The sequence below is a fragment of the Brienomyrus brachyistius genome, chromosome 1 (assembly GCF_023856365.1).
Source record: "Brienomyrus brachyistius isolate T26 chromosome 1, BBRACH_0.4, whole genome shotgun sequence".
NCBI classification, from domain to species: domain Eukaryota; kingdom Metazoa; phylum Chordata; class Actinopteri; order Osteoglossiformes; family Mormyridae; genus Brienomyrus; species Brienomyrus brachyistius.
Window position 1 is genome coordinate 14,497,590 of NC_064533.1, and position 21,978 is coordinate 14,519,567.

The 21,978-nt window shown below is 45.8% G+C and overlaps 1 long non-coding RNA gene across 3 annotated transcripts; it reads right to left on the bottom strand.

Annotated features, from left to right (window-relative positions):
• Nucleotides 1-75: 75 nt before the first annotated feature.
• Nucleotides 76-16,587, bottom strand: LOC125708369 (uncharacterized). Of its 3 annotated transcripts, XR_007382473.1 has the most exons (9): nucleotides 16,227-16,587; nucleotides 16,059-16,102; nucleotides 14,992-15,041; nucleotides 14,611-14,688; nucleotides 10,464-10,482; nucleotides 7,791-10,298; nucleotides 2,457-5,849; nucleotides 1,684-1,828; nucleotides 76-649 (listed from the first exon to the last, which is right to left on the bottom strand). It is a non-coding gene; the product is annotated as an uncharacterized LOC125708369 (long non-coding RNA). The 3 variants fall into 3 exon arrangements; XR_007382471.1 differs by having other exon boundaries at nucleotides 16,059-16,587; XR_007382474.1 differs by having other exon boundaries at nucleotides 14,597-14,688; nucleotides 16,059-16,587.
• Nucleotides 16,588-21,978: the final 5,391 nt, after the last annotated feature.

The following is a 21,978-nucleotide window of genomic DNA, read 5'->3' on the forward strand; positions in this document are numbered from 1 at the left end:
TCTGTTAACGCTGTGGTGCTCGATTGTGGTTTTCTGCTTATACAGAAAGCACCAGAAAGTTCTGGAACAGCAACCGGGTCGATGAAACCCAAAGGAGGAGCAGATTTGCTGATGGCTCACTTCAGCTTTTTAATTAATGGAACAGATTCCTCGAGCTGTAATTAAATTGTACTTCAGCTGCATTTTTTCGCCTTGAAATGGGGGGTAACCTTCTTTAGTCATCACAAGTGCCGTTCAATGGGAAAAAAGCAAAAGCAACCAATGGCAGAGCAAGATCAATGGGAAACATGAAAGACTTCAGGAGCAAATATACAGAATTGGGATTCTGGGAGAAATACTCAAGGAATGAAGAAAATGTCTCCAAAGAGCACAGAACTCTGAAGAGTGTATTTACAAGCTCTTCAGCAAACTGGGGCATTTGACAAACAGAGAACTTATCCCCCTGTCCCCAAATGAGAAACCGCCACTCTACTGTAGTTCAGTTTTTGGCATGAAAAGATGTGGGCTTGCTGATTGGATGAAGGCACTCTTCTCCCACGAGCCAAACACATCCAAGGAGCTGAGCTTTTTCAGCCAATCAGAAGCCATCGGAACCCGGAGTGCAGGTGACCCGAGCCCTGTGAATCTGGGGGAGCCCATGGTGATGACTCTAGAAATGAGAGAAGAGATCATGGCATCAGGGAAACGAAACCGAGTGCATTCTCATCCAAGAGGGCGAAACAAGTCAATAAGCACATTATAACTGCCACAAACTAAAGGGAGAAGCAAAAATGCTAACTAGTCAGGTCAGGACCTCCGGAAATTTTGATAAATGCCATTTTTAAAGTATGGCAGTTTCATCCACCAGGAAAATCATATCTGACAATGAAAGCATGGCAGAGGTCACTAAAAGCGGTATGATAATGTATTACACAGGCTCCTTCAGTGCACAGGTCTGTTTCCACTGACAACCACTACCGTAAATCACAATTATGTTCATTACTTTCTCTTTTCATATAAAAACATCTCTGCAGAACCATAAACAATATAACTTAATTTGCATAATATCATATATCTTTGTTAACTACATAGCAGCAGGCTGGACCCCCTTTTGTTTCCAGACCCATTTCAGGGGTGTCAGCGAAGTGCTCTTGCACACCACCGATATTTTGAGCTGTTATTTTTGTACTGTGGCTTCCTGTTCTAACGAGTCTGGACATTCTCCTCTAACAATGTCTTTAAAGATTCTTAGCGACAGAACTGCTGCTGACTGGATGCTTTTTTTTTTTTGTTTACCACACAATTCTTTGTAAACCCGAGACACCGTAGTACATAAAAATTCCAGGATGGAACCATCGCATCTGGCACGACATTCAAAATCACTTGCATCAGGCATCTTCGCTGTTCTAATGCTTAACCACACTGTAAGTGAAGCTCTTGATGCAGTTCGCATGCTGTTTATATTCAGCTGCAGCCACAGGAGTTCTGTATGAAGGAGCAGCCTGTTTGCACTAACAAGCAGCTGTACCTAACAAAGTGCCCGCTGAGTGTAAGTCTGCAAATATAAGCTACTCCTGTGGCAGTCCATCCATTCCTCTTCTTCCCGCTTTTTATGGTCAGGGTTTCCCAGCTGGTCTAGATCTGCCCCAGAGAGCAGAAGGCAAAAGGCAGCAGTACACCCTGGATGCAAAAATGGATACCTACTGTAGTCATATAGTGGACGCCACAGTGTTGCAGTGGGTAACACTGTACGCTCACACCTCCAGGGTTGAAAGTTGTCATGCGTGTGACGTTTGCATGGTCTGCCCGTCCTTGCTGGGTCTCCCTTTGTGCGATAGGCCAATCCTCTCTATGTAAATAAGGTGAAAAGTTAATAATTTAGAAGTTGATGGTCCCCGCTGTTGCATGGTGGGTGGGGTCACTCTGAGTAAGGACAATGCAGCTGGATCAGCCGATTGCATCGGTTCAAAAGTTCAAGTTATGCAAAAAGGAAGCAGTAGCATTCTGAACAAAACAATAAAGGGGCATCCCTGTTATGAGCTATAATGAACAGAATTAGAACTCAATTTTTGAGTATGTGATTAAGTACTTATACTTCAAAAGTCAGACTTAAGCCCCCAACACAGGCATGTGTTAGTGCTATTAAACTGGGGACTTAATCAGACTAACATCAGTGAAACAAGAAACACAAATGAAGCAGCCAAGGAAGCCAATGTCATGGGTTTTTTTTTTTTTACAAATGTTTCTACAGACTTTTCAGGATGTTCAAATAATCCCTGATGAAAAAGCCACCCAGATCCATGCTTCAGCCATCAGCTGCTGTGCTGAGTTCTTGTTGCAGTGGGTGGGCGGAGAGGAAGCCATAGACTCATGCCATTTTCCGAGCCCCTACAGTCCCTCTTAATCTATCGGCGGCCGGAAAATGGCACGCCTTTGCTCCTCTGAAAGCTCCGGCCATGAAATATGAGTGTTCTAACCTTTAGCTCTCGGCCCATGAAGGACACGGAGGGTCGGGAGGTACCGGCGTCCTATTCCGTCATGTACAGGACCGGGAAAAGCAGATCACTCATTCTGTGCAGGTAGAAAAAAATATATATATATTCACACTCTCCCTTATATGCTGGTGATGTTATGGTAACCCAGGAAGGACATAAAAGCACAGTGAACGTTGTGGCAACCCATAAATGATTCACTGCAGAACACAAAGCAGACGTGATGTTAAGATAACTCCTGTAGAACACAAAGCACAGATGACGCTACTTTAGCTTATAAAGGGCACAAAGCATGGAGGATCAAGTGCGGATCTGTATGTATTTTAACCCACAGCTTAATAATTAATATTAATAATTTTAATGTCATTAATATTTATACTTTTCTGCTGATTGTAACCGTAAAATTTGTTGGACCATTCTATGGGAATAAAACATAATAATCAGATTTTTTTAATTGGAATACTGATTACAGGAACAGCACCGTTTAATAGTTTAATAATCTTTTATTAAAGCAAGCGAAATCATAAATTCAACATGTAACCGCCTGGCCGTAGACGCTGTATGCCATCAATATGCCATGTAACGGGATTAGGCTTGGATTCCTGGCACTTCGTAAAACTTATTGGTGCAGTTCATTCAGCTGATGTCTTTTTCTGTAAAATTAAAAAGAAAGGAGCTTTTAATGATGAATTGCAAAAGCATAAAAAATTTTAACTAGAAAATATCAAATTAAACCATTATTCATATATGAATGTCCACACCACACATAAAAATTAACAAAACATACTGAGAGGGGACATTCTCTTATTAGTACCACGCTTAAGGTCTACTTATTTTAAGCTGTTGTACATCACAGGAAATAACAACGATCAAAGAGCCAGATTCAATACTTCTGTTCTAGTCTGGTGGCATTTTCAGATAGAAAAAAAGCTTCTGGTTTGTGATAATGTTTAACTGGGGATTTCCACAGTCCACAATGTAAAGAGGAAAATGTCAAGGGTACTTGACACTTAGTGACCCGGCCCGAGTCTCGATTCGCGCACGTCTCGAAATGCCGATAGGCCTGTTAGAGGCCGACGGACCCGCAGCCCAAAGCAGGAGAAAAGGGAATAAAATGAATAAAAGATGACGTAATGCAAGGCAGATTGATTTTAAAGTCTTTGGTGCAGAATCGGCACGGCTTGGCCGCACCCTGCCCGTGAGGCCCTGCTGGAGGACGATGCCTGTTTTCAAACATGGCTGAATGTAATAAACCAGAGCGTGTTTTTATGAAGAAGAGTCGCTCCTTCTTAATAAGTGAGTTCTCCTCTCTAGTTCCTCGCTGACCCATTCCCCTGCAGTGTCACCCTGAAGTCTTCATTTTTAGTTAAAACAGGAAGATTATAAATAGATCATTTCAAGATAGGAAAAGTTTATAAGTTGAGGATGAAATGCAAGATTAGACGGACAGGCAGACAGACAGGCAAGGCAGCCAGATAGATAATTCATTAACCACAAAGGAAATGGTAGGTTTACAGTAGCACCACAACTCACATTCAGAGAGTAAAAAGAGAATAAGAAACAGTGCAGAGTTTGTCAGAGAAGGAAATCGATACTCCTCAAGCTGGACATGAACCAGTAACCTATGGGCGTCCATCGCTACACTTCCGCAGTCCTCACGCTACCAGCCGAGCTACGAAAGCAGGCAGTGGCAGATGGGAGGCTAGCAGAGGGAGGCAGACGTGATAGCGCCTGCCTAGCTGTCTGCCCCCTGCCTGCTCTGACCGCACGAAGGCACGTTGCCGGAAAATTCATAACCGATAACACTGACCGAGCGATGGGTCGGAGGTCTAGATGTGATGTGTAAAATAAATATCTCGACTTCTCGGGTGATCCGACGGCAATGAGTGGGTAGGTGCCACTCATTGTAAACAGCAGAAAAGGCATGTTTTGACATGCCAGAACATGGGCATTAAAAGCAGAAGCTCAATTTCGAAAATATCTTTCGAAAATAATAGTACTGGGCAGCAGGTGGCGCAGTGGTTAAGGACACTAGATCTGGAGGCCCCTACTCTGGAAGACCTACTCAAATAAATACTAAAGCGGGGGGGGGATTCACTTATCTGGCGGCCCTCGGCTGACTTCACCATGCATGCTCAGGTGCTGCCGATTTAATTAACTCTTTCATTTCTCCCAAGGCAGCGGATGGCCCAGAGGTTTGTCAGGGTCCCAGACTATAGCCCAGGTTAGCCTCTGCAACGAAGTAAATACCAATTTTCCGTGATGACTAAGTAACGTTTCCATAAAAGCTTCCTCTGCTAAGCCATTTCCTTTATAAAGCTCTAACGATTTGTGCAAATTCACCTTCACCCTCGCTCTGATTTAACAACCACACTGGCGATGGAGTGATAATTCTCTGCTTCGATGGCTTAAACTTAAATCTCCTTCCTTGGCCAGGAAGGTTTCATCAGAGGAGAATGAAGCGTTACCCTTCAGATATACACATGCTGGTTATTTCAGGATGACGAGAGGCAGTTATTTGGCAGCTCGACTTCCCTATCATGTTTTTTGGCACACAAGAGAAAATGTATTTCCATTTCTTAGGGACATAGGAGGGGAGGGGAGCTGGAAAGAAAGTCAGTCACTTGCAGGGTATGGAAGAGGTGCACATTTTTAAACCCAAGGGTAAAGATCAGGTACTCAACTCCCTGCCCAAATCTGTGACGCACCCACAGCCTACACCCAAGCCAAAGGTCACATCATTGCAGGGCTCCAAGGGTCCGTTGACATTCTTGGTATAATAAAGCAAGACCTTTAGGTGAGGAATTTGACTGAACATGATTTGTGCCATTCGTCAGCTGCACCCATCCTCTTGGTGTCAACTCAAGAGGCCAAACGCTTGCGGAACCTCAAACCATGAACGCGGACCCTACTCACCCCTTCCTTCTCCTGTCCCGGGTGAGGAACCAGAGGAACTCTTTCGTCTGACCTCGATGCATGCATGCCCAATGTGGGCTAAAATAAACATCATGCATGTTTTTGCTCATTTTAGTCTGGATGGAAATACTTTCGCATGGAGATCATTTTCGTTTAGTTTTTAAACGAAAATGTAACAGTGTGGATGTGACCTCAGAAACCAAGGTGTGACATTTACACAGGAGCTCCAGCATCTACACGGGGCCTTCAAAATCTACACAGGGCCTTCAAAATCTACACATGAGCTCTAGGGTCACGGTGTGGTCCGAGGTAAAAGCAGCCTGAGAAATTTGAAGGATTGAAAGTACAGACCTAGCAGAGGGCAACTTAACTCAGGAGATCAGGAAGCAGGGAGAAACAAAGCAGGATCGTTAGTCAGACCATCCATCCATAACCACTGATCTAGTAGAGGGTTGCGGTGACCTTGGAACACAAACACACACACACACAGGTTTGTAATTAAATCTTTGTGGGGACTCACAACTCAATTCTGGCGGAAAACTCTAATCCTAACATGGCAACCTTAACCCCTACCCTGCCCTAACCTTAACTATAGATATCCAAACAAAATACAAGACTTGGCTTTTTTTATTATTTTTTTTCATTCACAGATCTTTGCAGGAACCTGAAAAATAGTCCACACAACGTCAAAGTAAGAGGTCTTTATCACATTCTGGGACACATTTAGTCCCCACAACGTAATATAAACATCATATATACACATACACAACACACCTAACTGCATGCATTTGGAGTGCAGGAAAAAACCAGAGTCTTATTCAAACCATTTTAATGATTTCAAGGTTTACTGTCACTTACAATGAACTTTAGTTTAATCCCAATTCAGGCTAGAGAGAATTCAACATAATGCCTCTTTGTAGATTGAGTAGCGTCACCATAGAAATCCCAAAGAACAGGCTCACTGAGGTTGCCATGACAACAGAACACTATTGGGGGGGGAGCAATCCCTGGATGGGCCAAGCTGACTGATAATACATTTTATACTGTTAAGTATTACATGATATGTTATTATCATATAGAGCTTTTCAAAAGTGAACATAGTGATTAATACTTTAAAAGCTCAGTAACAGTATACAAAGTATCAAATTTAGTGAGATACCACAGCATGCATTTCTTTAGAAGCACATTCCACATTTCAGCCTTGTTTAGTTTGACCATTAAGGGTTCGGTGTCAGAGTACTACTCCTGCCCGCAGAATAAACATGTTGAATAAATCAGGCGTGACATCCTGCTTTTGTATTGTTTCGGTAAGGCTGCAAACGCTGTCTGCATGCAAATTAAATTTGGGCCAGTCAAGCGTGTGCAGTGAGTGAGGTCATGATGAGGGAGGTCATAACGAGGGGGTCATGACGTGGGAGGTCATGAATAGGGGGGTAATGACAAGGGAGGTCATGATGAGAGGGGTAATGACGAGGGGGTCATGACGAGGGAGGTCATGCCAAGGGGGGTCATGACGAGGGAGGTCATGATGAGGGGGTCATGACAAGGGAGGTCATGACGAGGGAGGTCATGCCAAGGGGGGGTCATGATGAGGGAGGTCATGACGAGGGAGGTCATGAAAAGGGAGGTCATGACGAGGGAGGTTATGATGAGGGGGGTCATGACGAGGGGGGTCATGAATAGGGGGGTCATGACGAGGGAGGTTATGATGAGGGGGGTCATGACGAGGGGGGTCATGAATAGGGGGGTCATGACGAGGGAGGTCATGACGAGGGAGGTCATGATGAGGGGGTCATGACAAGGAAGGTCATGACGAGGGAGGTCATGCCAAGGGGGGGTCATGATGAGGGAGGTCATGACGAGGGAGGTCATGAAAAGGGAGGTCATGACGAGGGAGGTTATGATGAGGGGGGTCATGACGAGGGGGGGTCATGAATAGGGGGGTCATGACGAGGGAGGTTATGATGAGGGGGGTCATGACGAGGGGGGGTCATGAATAGGGGGGTCATGACGAGGGAGGTCATGACGAGGGAGGTTATGACGAGGGAGGTCATGACGAGGGGGGTCATGACGAGGGGGGTCATGAATAGGGAGGTCATGACGAGGGGGGTCATGACGAGGGAGGTCATGACGAGGGGGGTCATGACGAGGGGGGTCATGAATAGGGGGGTCATGACGAGGGAGGTCATGACGAGGGAGGTCATGACGAGGGGGGTCATGAATAGGGGGGTCATGACGAGGGAGGCCATGATGAGGGGGGTCATGAATAGGGGGGTCATGACGAGGGAGGTTATGACGAGGGAGGTTATGATAAGTGGATTTCCAGCCCAGGCCTCTTCCGGTGCTGCTTCTGTCCTACCAATAAACGGCCCCATTCCCAAGGTGGGAAAGTCCACAACATACCGGCATAAGAAGGAAGGGACACGAAGAGTCTGGAAAACCTTGTATGTGGAACTCGGATGTGGTCCATCCCCCAGCTTAGGACGTGTATGTAGAGGTGAACAGGTCTCAGAAATGAGCTGACCTTCCTCCTGGGGCCTTTCGGTCTCATCCATGCTCAGGAGCATCAGTGAAAAATACCAGGTACCACAAAGAAGATTTAGAAGTTGATTCGCCTTGAAACAAATGTACAATTCATATATAGCATGAGACAACTGCTGAACAAAGCCCTAACAGATTATAAAACACCACAATAATAATGCAATAATTATGTTCTTAACAACCTATAAAATTGAGCAGGGTAAGCGGTTAGAGGATGGATGGATGGATGGATGGATGGATGGATGGATGGATGGATGGATGGATGGATGGTGCCGCTGTTGACATCAAGGGCATCAACCACAGCTAGCCTCCACGAATGCTGCCGGTCTAGAGATGCCAACTCTGATGGTCTCTACTCTATTCATCAGACTACACTCATCTTTTTAAGGGTTTTGCTTTTCACAGCCAAGAATATGTCAGATGCAGTTGCACCAGCACCTCCTGCCATTGGCGTGACGTGTCGTTAGCGACGGAGGGGTCACAAATGCGTGGCCACACACTACGTACATTTCTGTGCACACGTTGCTGGTCCCTACAAACCAAGGTCACTTTTTATTTATTACACCTACCTTGGCCCCGTTGTCTCCATCTCTCCCCCTCCCCCATGAGCCTCCCAATTGAATGTACGTCCTGCATAATCCGGAACACCACCCTGAAGCCCAGAATTGGGGCAGGGGGCTGTTTCCATGGGGACGAGAACATAGGGGAGTGCTGCTTACGGAGAAAAGCATAAAGTACTCTAAGGATTTCCCATAGTCTGGTGCCAAGGCAGGCAGCTAGGGCGGCGCTGTTACAAGACATGCGGCATGTAAGAACCCCACCTTCACCTGAGGGGGCAGGAAACACGTCAACAACACTGCTGAGAGAGCTGTTAGGCCCGTGATGATGTTAGTGCAGCAGAGTTCCCCCAGATGGCGCTCTACCGCTAATTAAACATACAGGATAATCTACAGTGAATGCACAAATCTCATCTGGGGGTGCTCATTAACCAACATATCGACTTGATTAAATACCTAGCAGTGCCTTTGCTACATGTAAATACCATTCAGCTCATTGATGGAATTGCGGTAACCATAATGAAACTAAACACTGGCAATGCTAACTTAAATAGAGCTAATTAAAACTGTGACATTTATTAACCGAGGTGCCGCCCACCCACCTTGATTTCCGTCACAAACCTGCCAATTTCAGGCCCAGAATAGATTCTGAGCAGATGCTGCTGGGTATTATTTTCAGGACAATTTGCATACAAATGCAACATTTTTGAAACATTAACTTTACATAGCGCACCTTGCTATTAAATGCATAATTACCCCATTTTTCATGCACCATCCTTCACGATCAGGTCTTTAACGGGACAATTAGGTGGCAATATTTGTTGCCACTCAGCTTAATTAGAAATAACGACTGAATGGAATGTAAATGGGAGATCCTGGTGTGCCCTTTAAGTAAAGGTAAAGGATGAACGATTAATAGTTTGAGGTGAGATTGCAGGACAAATACACTGCAGGGTGTGTGTACAGGAAGTGTTGCTTCTAACTGGGGGTACAAAGCGGGGATCTGCTGCCCTTCAACCCAGTGCTGGTCAAAGCCAGTGATGTATTCCAGGCAGACTTCACTGTCAGTAGCCCCCTTTGTCTTGGATGGTGAGGAAGGGTGGGTTGTTAAGTCAGCATTCCCTCAGAAGATCTCACCTAATTGGCTGCCCGGCCTTCAAACGGTCGCTACAGAGCCAGGCTACACCACACCTCAAATCTTCTCCAGCTGAAGGGTTCCACATGCTGGTTCCTAATGATGAGTAGTTTGTAGTGTCCCCTGTGGAAGGGGAGCTTCCAGAAAAGCAACTTGAGCAATATAGAGCCCACCTTTGGTACGAGCCAAGAAGGCAGGGTCAACCAGTCCCTGGAGCAAATGGGGGTTAAGGGCCTTGCTCAGGGGCCCAATGGTGACATCAGTCTGGCAATCAGCCTTCTGATGAGAAGCACAGCATTTTAACGTACCGGGCCACACATTCTGGCGAAGGGGTAGAGTTACAGTGTCATGCATATGTGGAGACACCACATATATTTAACCAGGACAGAGCATATATAACAAAGCAGCACGATGAATGGGGTTTAAGGTTATATAATCTTTGAACCCATGTGTTGCAGGTTCGAACTGGTGGGCGGGGCCATGCTGCTGTGTAAATCTGCAGATAGGGCTGAATAAAAGCATTCCTGATATGCAGGCATTCCCCAGGATTGTCCACCTTACACTGACCCCTGGCGATGACCTTGGTCCCGCTGCACCTTCTGGCTCATCTGGAGTCCGAGGACGACGCCTCCCAGGACGACGCCCGTCTGGTCCGCTGGAAGCCGTCTGTGCTGGACCCTGCAGGCAGCAGAGGTCATGGGAAATGCGGTCTCTTGGCCTAGGAGAGGTCGCCCAGTGTGACAGTAGCGGGTCAAAGTTCAACAAACGTTCAGAGACATGTTATCCCGCGTGTCTCTGCACATCTTTTAAAGTCTTTGTGGAAGCAAATAAAGAAATACATACCTATAAAAATAGAAGCCTCCTGAAAGAGAAAGAAAACAATTATATTAATATCGCAAAAGCGAAGTTAAAACAAAAGAAGTGTGTGTGGGGGGTTAGGGGTCCACACAAAGGGAGAAATGCCGGTGTGTCCCCGTCTGACCGCAGCTCGTCAGACCGGCAAAGAATCGAGCCTCCGTGTTGCAGTAAATCGCTCAGCCTCCCGGATGTGGTGGCACTACAAAGTAAGCCCATCCACACCTGTCTCCATCCCCGTTCCGCTCATTCTCCACCGTGCGCCCGGGACGGTCATCCATCTCCACGGATGGATTTCTGCTCCCATTAAAAAACAATATTCTGGAAGCACTGACCTCCAACACGGCAGGTCGGCCGAAGAGCCTTGTTATAAGGAAGTCAAGGCCCATTAATTTCTCCTGCTTTTCGTCCATTACTAAATGGCGTCTGTAGTTAGAGGACACCTGCAGGCCTGAGCAGAAGCTGCTCCATAACAGATTCAAGCAACTAACTAAATCCAATTTTACTACAAGCTTTAGGGTATGAATACTAAATATACACCGGGAGTCATCACACACACACATTTTGAGATATCACTTCCTGTTCCAAAATGAAGAAAGTGGCAAATATGTTTGCTACAGTTTTGTGAAGATTTGTAGTTTAGGAGTCTAACTTTCCCCATCTAAAATGTAAATGTAATTTTACAGTAAATCCTTTTTATCTATAATTAGCAATGGGCCAAGTTCTGATTGAACCATGAATCCTCATGATTAGAAACAGTGCAGATATTCAGAGTTAAGAATTGGTTATACAGCAGTCTGGCCTACACAAATCCTTACTCACCAAAAAAACTGGAATTCTGATCAAATCTGATAACTGCACAGCACGGCCTTATCATCCGCTGACAGAATTTTCTTTTTCTAAAACATCTCCCATAATCCCTTTTAAACAGCTTGTGCCATTCTAGGCGGCCTGTTGGTCCCTTCATTCACCTGCAAACTTTCCCTTAACTCGATAACAACTGTCTTTGGTCATTAAATAGCTCAGTCAGGCAAGAAGGAGGGCTTCTGCGCCGAGAAACACGCCATACGCCATGTTTTGAAGACGGAGAGATTTCTCCACCGTGGTTGCTCATGATGAGAGATGAGTCGTTGCTTGGAGACCCGCACGGAGACGACAGGAAAAGTAGGAAAAGCATGCGGCATGATGCTGGGCTCTACGGGCCCAGGAAGACAGACATCAGAAGCTGAAAGGTGCACCTGAGAGATCTGCACTGACAACCAGTACAGGTGTTTGTGACAAAAACGATGATCAAAATGGAGGAGAGGGGGGCAAAATGTTATCTTGTATCAGAAAATGTCTCAGAATAGCAAGACAAGCTCACTTAGACAATGAAGGAAATACTGCAAAGAAAATAAAAGAATCTCAGGGAAATGTAGGGAGTGCAGCATCATGGGAAAATGGTGTTGGTGGGGGGGGGGGGCTAGACCTCCCCTGTTCGTTCCCTTTTCTCACCACTTTCTGGAAGAAGTCCATTGGGCCTCCTTACTGGGCCTGCTTCTAGCCTATGCCATCCCAGGGCTTCCTGCGAAAGCCAATGAGATTCAGAGGATAAAAGCCAGGGGGCGGGGCTCCCTTGGCGATTATTCCCCCTGCTGTCCTTCTCCAAAACCTGCAGGCTTTTAATGACACTATTATTCTTCAAGAACGTTAAAGGACCCAAACTCTTCACCCCCCCACAGGCTGGTAGGAGGTATCGCAAAAACAGAACACTGACTACTAGGAAAAACAGCTTCTTTCCCAAAACCCATCGCGTTTCCCATGAAATATAATCAAGTGTTACAAATAGCACTTGTACTTCACAACATTGTCACTGCACTTTATCAGCCATTGACTGCATATTGTCTGGTGTTGCACTTGCCACTGTCTGTATTATTTGAACTGTTTTCAGAATCCTTGTAACCGGTGTGGCTGAGTGACTAAGCATTCTCATTCACCAGTTGCTCATGAGCAATAAAGATCTTAAATCTTGAGGACAAGCTGACAACAACCCAAAACACAGGTAGCTGAATTAACTCATTAAAAAAACTATACCTGGCTTATGGTTACTCAAATTAACATCTCCCGGGCTACATTAACTGCTCCCAGGTTAAGTTAATCTACAGCAAAGTTGACTAAATCAGCTGTCCCAGGGCTATGTTTAAGGTGCTCTTAGTCCGCTGTTCGTAACGGCCACCGGCAATAAGCGCGTAATTGAGTCTAATCGGCCTGAAACGACGAGGACCCCAAAATGTTCCGAGTCACTCTGCCGGTTCCCTTCACGCATTTCATTACCTTGAGTTTCAGCAACAGAAAGTTCCTGGAGTTTCTCGGCTGCGGAATCATCAGAAGGAGGATGTTTACGGCACACCTCGCACATCCGAGGCCGCGGCGCGTCGGTGCCATTTACCCGTGCGATTGATGCCGACTCCAAGGTTAATAACTGCGACAGGATGCTTTTTAATGGCCGCTGAGCCGCGGAGACGCAGCGAAAGAGCGGGATGTGATCAGATACCCCGCCCATGTCCAACAACCAGGAGAGCGGGTGAGATCCCTGCCACCCGGCACTTAATCCTGGGGCTTTCATTATGGCGGCGACAGATAAGAACTTTAATAAGCGCTATCTGCTGCCGGAGATGACGGGGCAGTAAGTGCTCCGGGGAGCCCAGGGGGGAAATAATCGGCTGTAATATTTTGCTCCAGAAGAAAGCAGTGCTGCTTCAAAAAGCCTGCAGCTTATGGATATTCACATCCTTCCCCTAACTGTGGGCTGGGGGGGGGGTCATTCACGAGGAGGAAAGGACACTGCCCCCCCCCCCCCCCCACCCCGGCATTAGCATACAGATAATGCCACACTGACATACAGACACAGGATGCATTCCCAGCAGCACAGGTGGCAGTGAGAGAAAGGTTACACTAATATTTGTATAACTTTTAGATTCTTTTGCTCTCTAATTAACCTAAAGAGGAGGGGGCAAAACTGCTGTTTTCACAAATTACAACCACCCACCCCACCCCGCTTAGAGAGGCAATATGAACCCAAATGTACCCAAGCACCTCCCCCAAGGGTGCCGGAGGAATTCATTCAATCTGCGTTGGCTGGCCAGGATGACGGTCAGGCGGATGCATATTCGCCGCTGCTCCCCAGGTGCTTGGGAATCAGCCCTGCATCATTACCCCCCCCCCCCCCACCCTCAAAAAAATATAGTGTCACCGCAAGGCCTGTAAACCACTTATGGTCTTCGCCCCGAAACACACGTCTGCCTCGTCCCCAGTTATCGATGCCTGTCCACAGATATACAGCCTCGATTCTGGCTGTAATGGCTAAAAAGACGACTTCCTTCAGCTGGGGAAATGAAGCACGCCAACAACAACGATGTAATGCGGCTTGGTCTCCAGTGTGCTCCAGCAGCCTGAGCATCTGTGCTTCTGCTCGAATTACGAATGCAGTGTTTTGGTGACCTTCACCAAAGCATCACGTTGTTTCAGCTACGCTACTTCCTTCATACCGCTGGAGATGAATAATTTTTGTATCTTCTATAATGTGCATGCTATATATCTTAAATCACACTGGAAAGGCTGGATTTGAGATAATCTTTATATTGGGATCAGAAGCAACCCACAATTCAACTGCTGTCCAGATGCACCCTCTACTGGATAAGAGCAGCATTGCTTCATTCTTCATACCATCCCATGCGGGACATTTTTAATTAATACAGCAGTAAACAGGCATATAAATAAGCTGGGTATTTTGCAGCCAGATATATGCTCCGTGGTTTTGTTAATGATTTAAAAAGACAGCATGCAGTTCTCCAGCCAGATTTTGACCCCCTACTCTTCCCCTGTGAAAATATCTGGAGGCCCAAATCACATTCACATAATGTATGGATACGCAGACCTCTGCTAATTCAACTCAGCAGGCCTGCTTGGGGTCTGTGACAAACGTATAACCGTCGTGCTGCCCGGCGCATGGTGGCCAAACACAGACGCCTGTTATTCTGGTGGGATTTATACACACATTGTCCATACGGACCTTTGAGTACACTTCCTGAGAGGCTGTGTCTACACCCCACCGCACATATCAAAATATAATTGGTTCCTACCAAACTGCACCAACCTGCTGGCATGCAGAGAAGAGGTCGCAATCCTGGGAGAAAGGTTAACTTCCTTCATTCACATGTGTGGTTTGACGAACCTGTGGCAGGGACAGCACAGGGTAAATTGGAGCACAGCACAGAGTAAAATGGAGGACAGCACAGGACAAACTGGAGGACAGCACAGGGTAAACTGGAAGACAGTGCAGGGTATTATTGGAGGACTGCACAGGATAAATTGGAGGACTGCACAGGATAAAATGGAGGACAGCGCAGGGTAAAATGGAGGACAGCACAGAGTAAATTGGAGGACAGCACAGGGTAAATTGGAGGACAGCACAGGGTAAACCTACCCCGGAAGCTATGGGCACCCAGGCAGGGAGCCTGCTAACCACTTCTCTTACCCATAAGAGCCATTGCATCTGCATGTTCCTCATGTGACTGATCACATCATCTGAGGGAACAAAATACTTTTAAGAAATAAAACCCCCACACACATGCTTCTAAGGATTCCCCCTCAGGACAAATGGCAATATGTCTGGTCCTGGGTGGCTCACAGTCATGTGTCGAGCTTATAAACAGCTGACTGAGCTTGACAGGAAGGCTGCAGATTTATCTCACAGTGGGTGAACTCCGGCACAGAATGCATCCGTCCAGAAAATAAGAATTGTGGAAGTAGTCAGTACAGGATTTTGTGGCCATTTCCTAACAAAAGGTGGAAACATTTCCAATTAAGCTTCCTCTCTAACACCCTGATAAAAACTGTCCCAACATCCAGTGTTTCTGGACACATGGCGGTACAGATGTACTGCAGCTGGCTCCATCTAAAGGCTCTGAGGCAATTAGTCTTCCCCGGGATCAATTAGCCAGGTGCTACCCCCATAATCTCCTCCCGAAGCCCATCAAGGGACACAGATGCCACAGGATTATAGGAAGACCGGCCTCCTCTCACCTACACGCCTGCTCAGGACCGGCTCTCAAACAACAGATGGTCTAACATTTTTCAGCTCATAGTAATGCCTCCTAATATGCAGGACTTTGCAAATTATGACAGGGCCAAAAATGTAATCTGTTCTTGCTACATTCCCCCCCCAACCCCCGCCCCAGCCTAAGAAAATGTGTTATTCTTGGTTTGTGTGATCAGATGTTGCAGAGGAAACGTAAAAGTTAAAAAAAATAAATCTGTGTCTAAGTGCTAGAGTGTCAAGCTCTGGAGGAGTTTTTGAGCATAAGCCCAGAAGAAAACCAATCCAAAAAATTCCTACTCCGCCAACCAATGAGAATCATCGGGCAAAATGACCTTTGACCTCCAAGTATGCTACTGCCACATTTGAAAATGCTGATCTCTTTATGAAACCCCATTTATCTAATTTAATTCATTTTTCCAAACACCGGGGTAATCATCCAAATGACTTTCACATTTGCTCAAAATAATCTTTTATTGTACTGTACGGGTGCTGCATTTTCTTACCTGACTACAGAAAGCTGGTACCTCTCCGCCTCTGAGTTGAAGCCCTATGGTCATGGAGCATGGGATTTGTAAGAGATGAGGGGTACCACTACCCCAGGGTAGGTGGATCAATGACTGGGGCCCCAGAAGACTGAAACAACTAACGGAATATCATTTGAAAGTACTTACAAACTCAATGACATCGATTCTGTACGATAACTGGACGGCTGGGGCACGCTAATTATCACAAAGACGTGCCCGCATGCTCAGCAGTGCTGTACTCCCCATGTTTTTAATTCCAAAAGCTGATATTGATCCGAAAATGACCTTGTGAGATACATCCAACAATAATTAAGATGGAAGAAAGAATAAAAGTTTTCATCTGGTGCCAAAGAAGCACTGGAGAAGGTCCTGGAGCAGAGAAGATGAATGTAATCCTCAGACATCATAAATAAACTGCAATCTGGCAGGTCCAGTGTAGCAACTTTTTTTATTACCAGAAATCCTTCCCCAGTAGTTAAGACTGCAAGGAAGAGGGCTGTAAATGTGCAGCGAGCTGGTCCTGCTGGAAGAACCGGATCTTTTGCTATGATTTAATTACAAAACACTGATCCTTAGCAAGCAGAATCAGATGTTTGAGGTGGCGGTCGAATTCTGAACCAACTAAACACGCCCAAAACGTAGATGGTAATAAACACCCCAGGAAATTACAACAGCATGAGAGCTTTGTTTGGCCATTTTTGGAAGCTAAACATTAGCAGGAAATGTGAGCGACGGGATTGCTAAATAAACAGCCACCAGGTACATACGCTCTGTGCAGTTTGTGCACAGAATATAGTGAAGTGGCCGTGCCAGCGTGAGCCAATTATAACTGCCGCAGCTCGACCGCGGAAAGCCGACCATGCAGGTTGGGCAGAAGAACAAAAGGCAGCCTGAGGTGCCTTAAGAAAAATACTCCGTAAACATCCGGCTGCATGAAAAAACCCTGTTAAGATGAAGTGGGAGCAGCACGGGTCTCACAGCACAGGAAACGCTAACGCTGCATTAGCCGTCAGCGGCTTTCAGGAAAATGTCCCTCAAAGGCCAGCCGAAATGCTGCCTTCGTGAAAAAAGAGACCCCAGAGCCACCAGGTTCTAGGGACAAGTCTCACTCTCCAAATAGCTCTTCCTAAAACTACACCACACCATTAAAAGGTGAAACTCCGGCCAAACACCTAGGCAGACACACAAATTACTTTGACTTCCAAAACTAGAAGTGCCTGATTAATTCCCAAATGCACATTTACCAAAGAGATGTGAAGGAGGCCAAACCAGATCCACACAGAGCATGTTAGATGGATGCAGGGTCTCCTCTGTAGGTTTATAACCCGACCTGGAAGGAGGTGGCAGGAGTAATGCAGGGTTAGCGTCCTGCCTCCTCTCTGTCACATGCTTCCTCCTGGTGATTCTGTTTCCACGCAGAGAGCAAAGACACACAGTCAGCATCTCTAAATTGCCTTTAGAGTCTGACTGTGCCCAAGTACTTGGAAGGACTGGCATCCCACCTAGAGTGCAACTCAGCCTTGTGCCCTGTGCCGCCTGGGATTCTGTCCAAAACAGAACAATTACTCATAAAAATTAAACATATAATGTGATCATTTCATTTCAATGGAACATATACTATATCCACAGCCGTTGGAATATATGGGAAGTTAAAACCCTTCTGATACAGAACGTATACAAACCACCCCATGCACTAATTTGTGCTACAGAATAAAGACGGAACGACGGTGGATTACGGGAACAGATGTCCGATGCATGAAAGAAACGTTGCGTTTCGAGAGATGGGTACACTGTCATTTAACCATCAGACTTAATTTGCTTTAGATGCACCAGTACTTCTAATACCAATAAATGTATGCAGAGCACCGATGAAGGTAAAGGAACATATGGATGGGTGGATGTTTACAGTGCTGCACTGGATATATGAATATCAGTGCCAACATCCAGGAAAAAAAGCAGTTTCTTCCAGCAAAAAAGCCATTTTTTAACACCTTGGTAGCTGCAGCAGCTGCCACGTTACTCTCTGAAAGGTCCAGTGCCCCCCCCCCCCAGTCATGGTACTACCACCACCCCCCACTCGGGTTGTACGCAGTCATCGCGTAGATGGCTTAGGGCTCAATTCTCCCATTGAATACTTAAGTCACCCATGGCACTTAACCAGTAGGCATCACTGTGCAAGGAGTAGAGCTCATTCATCATGCAGTGAAACAGGGTTATGTCCTGACAGTCTTTGGCAATAAGCAAAATGTGGAACATGGACTGTTTAATTGTTGGGCAGTCTGACCCCTGAGTGAAAAAGGCAAATGGATCCATCTCACGATAAAGTATCCTTGTAAATAGGTTCAGTAACCATACACAAGATTATGCACACTACAGTGCAAACCAGTGGCTTATTTCTGCATGGTTACAGTAAATTTCGTAAGACACTTCATTCCATGAATTGCGGCATAACTGTATCATAAACATGTGGGATGATCTTATTGCTTTACCTTAAGGATCCATCACCTCCATGCTTAACAGCAGTTATGGGTCTGCATGTGAACCACAAGAGAAATATACAACGCAACCCATGAACAAAACTGGTGTTTTGCCAAAAGACACTGGTTCAGAATGTTCGTGAATCACGTGCAACATTGAGAGACAGAGAGGATTATAAAAAGACTGAGAGAAAGTGAGTGAGACAGAGGCTGACAACTGACAGGTTTGGCTCTTCAATAGCCGTTCCTTTACTGTGTGTGACAGTGGGTGTGTGACTGAGTGGGTGAGTGTTTGAGTCAGTGTTTGAATGAGTGAGTCAGTGTTTGAGTCAGTGAGTCAGTGTTTGAGTCAGGGGCTGCATCTCATTCAGCACACTTAAGATCAAAGGCACTGAGATACTATACACTGTGCTGACATATTTTGATGTGCGTAATAAAGTGCGTAAGTGTATGTAAAGAGCCCAAGTGTGCAGGGATTTTTAGGAATCAAATGGGTCACAATTGACATCAGAAGAGGTAAACAAGTGACACTCTAAAACTATGCTGTCATTTGTGTTGATTGTGTTTGAGGGTCTACTTCTCTGTAGCCTAGATTATGAAAACTTTCATTATACAACGTTGCACACTTCAGTTGAAACTTTTTACTGGGCTGTGATAAGGCAGCAGACTTTCCCATATTTGATGTAAATAGTCATCACTGACGCAGTGCATTGTGGTCTTAATACTTTACCAAACACCACTTTCATGTGATATTTGCAAAAGTGTGGATAAGGTTCATATCAAGCATGCTGCACTTAGCTTATCTGAGGAATGGGACACCCTTGAATACTTGCACTAAGTGTGTGAATGCACACAAGGAGGCTGGCGTTGTGTAAGCATGGACCAAGTGGGACAAATGGGACAGAGCCAATGAGTAAATGTGCATGTAAGTGTAAATGGCAAAGTTAGTAGATGGCTGGCTGACGAATTATCTTGAAAACAAAAAAGCATTCTAAAAATAGGAATACCACCAGTGTTTGATAGACACAGTATCTAAGGCATTGTTGAGTTCAGTAGCTTTTTGCTAGGGAACAATTATAATGTATAAGTACCTGCAACGTATTTACCAATGGAGTCCTGGTAAAAGCAGTGAATTCAATGATCCCTCCATCCATGCCTTTTCTATACCTGCTTGGTCTATGCAGGATCCATGTCCGTCCTGAAAGCAACAGGCGCGAGGCAGGGAACAACCCAAGATGGAGCGCCAACCCATCGCAGGGCACACAGACAACTGAATACCATCAAACGTGTGCATAGTTTGCATTAGTGAAATCATTCATAATTACATTGTTAATTATAGATGCACAATGAGAGCATTTCCAAACTTACCTGGAGAGCACAAAGCAAACGATTCCCTCCAGAAGGATTCGATTGTCCGCATTCACAGACCAAAAGACGTCCCCACCGTGGGGGTGTCGTGCAGAGGGCCTGCCCTGTGGAAATGGCACTCTAGGAAAGAGCAGTTGCTGGATGCTGCGTTAGTGGAGCAATACATGGTTCTGATTCCTGTTAATACCAGTGACACACAGCGCACAGCGTGCTGTAAACGTGATGAGTACAGATCCAAAGTCCTGCCTAAATGCACTACAAGACAGTGCGTGTAAACGCATTAGGCAACACAGGCACCCACTGCGCCATCCTCGAAGGCCAGTGGAAATTCATCAAGCTAATAGGCACTGCAAACAGAGCTCCGTGTAGCAGGAAATAAGGCTCCAGGGTGCCCTCAAAACACGGAGGCATTTATTTCTTTCATTTAAAAATCAAAAGTAGAGAGGACAGGCGTGTTTTACAAAGGATAGTGATTCACCATAGTTTTATACTACATCCGATTACCAAACAGAAGTCCTTTACATGCAAATGATACCGGATAGTGACTCTGCTGCAGGGGAGTGACAGCCAGCAGGAGGCACTGCAGGACCAGATTCCCTGCATCTGATGTCCTGTAGAGACGCTCACTATCCGCAGTGCGATGTCAGCCAGTGGGTCATTACTGACCGCCAACCCTGTACAACTACCTCCAATTTGATTGGCTACAGTGCACTGTAAGACCAAGAAGCAGTGACCTGTGTTCAGCACCTAAATGGAGTCCCAGATTACATTTCATATTGACGATTCCATCTTGTATTTTCTGATTGCATTGTAACTGTACACAAGTTACAGATAGATAGATAGATAGATAGATAGATAGATAGATAGATAGATAGATAGATAGATAGATAGATAGATACTGTAAAAATACTGTAAGAAATACAATAAATAATAAAATTAGCACTCCCAGAATGTTCACTGGTGCAGATGGAGTCACCTTGTGGCGGAAGTCAGTTACCATCTCGTTTGTCCTACTGGTGTTTATCAGGAGGCGATTCCTTCCAGGCCATTCAACAAATTTGGCGATGTCCACCCTACAGTATATTCCAGATCGTTACTCTTCGATATACATCCAACGATGGCGGTAACATAAGAGAATTCTGGAGGTGACAGCTGTCCGTCTTGTGTCTGAAGTCCGATGTGAACAGTGTGAAAAGGAAAGGGGAGAGCACTGTACCTTGCGGAGTCCCCCGTGCTGCAGACCACCACATCAGACATGCAGTCGCGAAGTTTCATATACTGTGGTCTGCGAGTGAGGTAGTCAGTGATCCCTGCAGCCAGATGGCATCCACACCAGCTCCTTTCAGCTTCTCCTTTAGCAGTGATGGCTGTATTGTGGTGAAAGCACTGGAGAAGTCAAAGAACATGATTCTCACAGTGCCCCCAGTGCTCTCCAGGTGAGAAAGAGACCAATGGAGCAGGAAGATGATCGCGTTCTCCACGCCGACACCTGGTCTATATGCAAACTGAAGGGGGTCCAGCTCACTGCTCACAAGGGGTCGAACATGATGGACTACGATCCTCTCCATGCACTTCATCAGATGGAACATCAAGGCTACTGTCCTGAAGTGACTGGGCTCCCTGGGGTACGCAGTCTTGGGGACAGAAACCACACAGCAGATCTTCCACATGGTGGGGACTCCCTCCAGACTGAGACTGAGGTTGAAAATGCACAGAATGACCCCGCAAAGATGATCAGCACAGTCTCTGAGAAGTCTGGAACTGATACCATCCGGACCCGTTGCCTTCCACACCTTCATCTTCCTCAGCTCGATCCTCACCTGATCTGCCGTTATGGAGAGGCTGAAGGGGGAGGGGCTAAGGGGTGACTACTGAAAACATTGTGTGAGAGATTTTTCCATGGGTTAAAACTCCAGCATCAAAGTAACAAGTAATTAAAAATAAGCCACGTCTGTGGTATAAACCTGCAACAGAAATTCTTGGATAACCAGAGTCATAAAGTATAAAACTGCGTGCAGGTCTCATCTTTAGGTTAATATCTTTATTTATTATGA